Source organism: Triticum dicoccoides, chromosome 6B, assembly GCF_002162155.2.
Source record: "Triticum dicoccoides isolate Atlit2015 ecotype Zavitan chromosome 6B, WEW_v2.0, whole genome shotgun sequence".
NCBI classification, from domain to species: Eukaryota; Viridiplantae; Streptophyta; class Magnoliopsida; order Poales; family Poaceae; genus Triticum; species Triticum dicoccoides.
Window position 1 is genome coordinate 301,824,643 of NC_041391.1, and position 5,708 is coordinate 301,830,350.

Below are 5,708 nucleotides of genomic sequence, written 5' to 3' on the forward strand. Positions count from 1 at the left end.
ATAACAAGGAACGGATTGAAGAGGCGGGAGTTTCGCAGCACGATAGACAGAGATGCTAGCTTGAAATTTCAGCATAACAAGGCACGACTTGAAATTTGGGGAGAACAAGCTTAACGTGTACAAAAAAACAAAAACAAAAAAGACAATTTGCACCCCACTAGAGAGAGTCATGTCCCGTTTTACTATATTATTACTAGAAATGCCATTCAAAAACAACAACAAAAAACTAAAAAAACTGGGACAGCATGCTTAACGTGTACAATACCAAATCAATTTGCACTTCCCTCAATAATAAAAAAACATTTCCTACTGTCTAGCATATGGACTAAATTTGAGTATAATTTCCCTGTTTGAATGGGATTGTACTCGAGTTAGTTATACAACCATCTAAATATTATCTTCACAACACATGACATGAATATGAGAGTAGTAAATTTCCATATAAATATGAACTACATGTACATAGTATCTCGAATTCAAATACATGTATCCATTCTATGTTGAATTCAAATCATAGTACATGTATGATCTAGCTAGATGTTCGGAATCTAAACCATGTATGATACTATGTACAATGTGTTTAACATGCACAACACACACACACACACACCATTTAGACTAGTAAAGTACACGTGTGCACGCATGAGATTTGGCAACCAAATTATGAATAAATACCACATCATAGCATATGTAAGCTTTGAGTCATATATGCATGATGTAGATGTTCGTTTAATTCTTATAGTTCATCTCATTCAAAATCAATTATTTTTTATAAAAAGCTAAACTATTTTAAGATTCATGGAATTGTGCGTTGTAAAGCATAAAGTAAAAACAAATGGCAATTCAACTAGAAAAAAATTGGGCAATTATGATACGAAGATTCTAGAACATAGGAGAAGTGCTTGTGTTTTGAGGTTTGTGCATTATGCTTAAGTTCAACCATGGAGTCTTCTAGATTGTACATGTGGCAAAATCTGGTGGAATGTAGATGATATCTAACGGCCAGTAGTGCTCGGGTTTGCCATCTCTGCATCGTCAGATTGGGTTCATCCAACGACTATCTTTCAAAGTTATCCGCACACTATATAGGGGGTATAGATATGTGATGTGAAAGCCACCCATCATATCCAATTTGAATAGTGTGTCCATGCCTGGATGCAATGTGGCCAAACGATGCCTGTCATCGGTATCTCAAATTCAAATCATCCTGGCCTTATTCAATGTGTATACAGTATAGCATGCTCGTTTCCAAACCACACCACGCATATCTCAGTTATATTCATGCATGCATTGGTTTCAAACATCATGATCTCTTATTCAAATATTTGAATTCAATTACATTGATTAACCTCACCTAGTCTTTTACACCCACATAGTCGTCTTCTCTTTATAATTGTACCACTAACTTTCTCGCGTGCATGCATGCACACACACACTACCACTCGACATTATCATCGCACACATGCAATCTTTTTCTTCAGGTCGGTCTCCCATGCATACACACACACACACACACATATAGACACACATACACAGACACACACACACACCTAGCTCCCCCTCTTCACACTTCGGGCATTCTTTATCTCTCACATGCATGCGCAACAATCGATGTTCCTCTATGTGTGTGTATATATAGCTATGTCTTTCCCAGTTTTCCACACAAACTGATCAATATATATACATATATATATATATCTAGTCAGGTCTCACCCTCTTTCTCACGTACACATCGATCAATCTACCTCTCTATATAGGATTACATAACTAATACACCCACATTATCTATCCATCGTCTCCCTCTCATCAACCATGCCTTCCATTTCATCGCTCAAATGCGCGCACAGTGGCGAAGACAGGGGGCGGCAATGGCCCCGCCCCCCTAACATCACTATATATTGAGGCTAATATAAATGTGATCAGTTGATCAATTACTGGTAAAAATGTTTAAGTTGATGAATTGGCCCTCCCTGTAAAGGATTGGCAATGCTTGGCCCCTAGCTCATTTAATTTTCATGGGTCCTCCACTACGCGCAACCACGCATGTTCTCGAGCCCTCTCTTTAAATATCGATCTCGCACTTGTGCACTCCTTTGTAGTCTCCCTCCGCTTGGCCCCTCGCACCATCTTCCAGCCCCCATATCCTAGTGCTTGTACGCTCGTAGAGCTCTTCCCTCTATCTGTCTCTATCGATATCTCGCGTGGTCGACCCCTCCCCTCCCTTCTCGTATATCACCCCGGCCCATGCACATACATGTATGTATATAGGCCTCTCCTTCACACAAATTGCATTGACACATATTCCCTCACCATATCTTAGTATATCTCACACACACGGACTACGTGTGCGAAAGAGAAGAGGTGCACACACGCACTCATTCCCACATACAAACACGCGGGGTGCATGGTGGAGCACATTCGTACAAAACATAAGCATGTAGAAAGGCTTTAGATGATGTGACACTAGTCTATATCTATATCTACACCTCTATATCTATACCCCTATATAGTGTATGAATAACTTTGAAAGATGGTCATTGGTCGAAGCCAACCCGACTGTGCAGAGATGGCAAATTCGAGCACTACTGGACGTTGGATATCATCTACATTCCACCTGATTCTGCCACATGTACAATCTAGAAGACTCCATGGTTGAACTTAAGCATAATGCACAAACCTCAAAACACAAGTACTTCTCCTTTGTTCTAGAATCTTTCATATCATAATTGCCCAAACTTTTTTTCTAGTTGAATTGCCATTATTTGTTTTTACTTTATGCTTTACAACACACAATTCCATGGATCATAAAATAGATTAGTTTTTTATAAAAAGTAATTGATTTTGAATGATATGAACTATAAGAATTAAACAAATGTCTATATCATGCATATATGACTCAAAGCTTACATGTTATAGTGTGGTATTTATTCATAATTTGGTTGCCAAATCTCATGTGTGCAATGCACGTGTACCTTACTAGTACTTCCAGTATGTGCAGAACACGTAAATTAGAATTCCAATGGCATGCTACATAGTGTCTCTCCCTTTTTCAGTTAATATATTATGATTAAAATGATGTGGGGGCATCCATGAAGCCACGTGGCACATGTGGAGGCGTTGTCATGACCTCCTTATGTGGACCAATTAGAGTGACGTGTTGCTGGTTCCAGAAGAACGTACTCATCCTCTCTTACGCACACTGGCGGTATGTGCACGAACCGAAGATGTGCACGCACGCACTCATTCCCTCGCACGCACACATGGGTACACGGTGGGACACATTTTTGTACGAAGATCCACCCCATGTGATAATTTGACGCGTGTAAAGTCGTTCACTTCATTGATGGTCAATTAATACAGTGCACGCAAATTGAGTGGATGTGAGGGAGGAAGTACTAGTTGAGAATGACATTACTACTCCATTGCATGCATGCGAGTAGTTAAATCATGGGTTGCTACTTCCATTGGTCTCCTTCATATTTTGTGCCAATTTTTTGACCATAACTTTAAGTAGCACAATATTTATGCATGTCATAAAAAGTAATGTCATCAAAAACTATGTTCAAATGTTATTCCAATGACATATTTTTTGGTGACATGCATTAACATTTTCTTAGTTAAATTTTTGGTTAAAAAATTGGCACAAAATAAAAAGGGGGCCAATAAACCAGGACGCAGGCAGCATGGTCAATATTTGCCTGGGTTACTGTTGGTGGTCTTTGTATTTAAATATGAACGGAGTGGACTAGTACTATCTTTATCTTAGCCTTGTAGGGCTCTCCTAGTGCCTACCCTCGCCTCCCCGCCTCACCCACTGGATCCCGCCATGGAGGATCCCTCCATGGATAATCCCTTAGATCCCAGGATCCCGCGGGCTGCCCTCTCATTGTGGCCCGCAACACTGCCGCCTTTGAGCGAAACCCACCTGTGTTTCAGAGGGGATCCATTTATCTGGAATCACAAATCGGTGGCGCCAGAGGACATGCCAGGGCTGCGTTTCAGGTGCTAGGCAGCAATGACAAATCAGATCGAGGAAGCGTCGCATCAATTGGAGACAAGTTCGAAGGAGCTATGCCTGGCGAAGCACAAGGCGGAGGCGCAAGTCGATCTGAGGGGAGAGATGCTAAGGTACGTCAGCAGCTGGCAGCGTCGCATTGATTTTGAGCTGGGGCTAATGGTAGAGATCATATTCATGGAGTCGACTGCGGAGGAAAGAATGTGCATGCCCGCGGAATGGCATGAGCAGCCGGTGCAACTCTTCAAATGGGCGGTAGGAGAAGCCAAATCGCGGGACCAGCTACGGCGGCACCGCTGGGCATGTATCATAGGCGAGGTGAGCTTCCCTCCTTCCCCGCCAGTAATGCAGTGACCTACTCGGTTGCTGCTGTAGTGAACTTGCGGCGCCATGGCGGTTTGCAACCGTGACAATCACTCCATCTATATGTCTTGTATTCCTATGAAAATACTTGGTCATTTGGAAAAAGATGGTAATTGATTTATCACTAGTTTTGAATGCTTGGTCGTGACAATCACCCAAAGCCACAACCAGAAGTCTCCATCGCATAATACTTACGGTCGGTCGGACCCGCGACACGCATCGGCTTGGTCTAACATGTACGACCAGTTACATCACTGACTTGTGCGACCGCATTTGAGCAGTAGTACTTGAAATTTGTGTTCCAGGAAACTCATCGGGAGCTGTTTTGGGCCTCGAAACCAAAACAATCAATTAATCTTCAGCTTGTTCCCATCACATTCCAAAGTAGTACTACCATCTATAGTTAAGTGCAAACCTGCTCACACCTAGTACGTATCAAACCTGAACGTGTTCCCACTATGCAGGTTTTAGTACTAGTGCTACTACTAGGTTATAAAAAGGGGAACTACCTAGCCGAAAATCACTCTACCTTCCACCTCATAATCTCTTTCTTGTCCGTCCATCGCTCCCATGGCCGGTGTGCAGAGCTCTAGGTCGAGAACTACTCGTAGCAAGGTAGCGGCGACCAAGGCCGCGAAAAAAAGAGAGGGCTCGCTGCCTCACAGAGACCTCAAAAGATCTCTCATGGCAGGCGAGGGCTCCTAGGAGCGCCCTAGCCGCGGAGGGGAACATGTCGAGCTGGCGGTGCTGGAGTCATTATCCCTCGACGACATGCCTGATCAGCTCAATAAGCAGAAGGAGTTCATCGACGGCTTGGTGGAGCTGCTGAAGGAGAGCCTCGACGACATGCCCACTAAGCTCATTGAGCAGGGGGAGTTGACCGCCGGCTTTGTGATGCTACTAAAGGAGACGATTACCTTCGGTAAGAAGGCGACTGGCAAAATCCTGCAACTTCAGGAGGACAAGGTGAAGCATCACCACGAGCTCGACCTGCTGAAGGAGGAGAATGTCAGCTGGAAGAAGTTGCATGAGAAGAGTACTTCCTCGGTGAAGATGTTGCATGCCCTCATCATGGAACAAAAGGAGGAGTTGGCGAAGCTCCGCATCGAGCACCCGACTGCTGTCAAGGTACATAATGTGGCCATGGAAGAGATGATGAAGGCTAGCATCGAGAAATCCCGCATCATGGACAAAATGAAGAAGATGGCAAAGGAGACGAGCGAGGAATGAAGGTCGTGGAGGCGATGAAGAAGCAGTTAGGACTCTGCAGTCAACTCTTCATGAAGTAGAGATCAGCGCCCTAGACTTGTGTCTGCGTCTTCCTTTTTTT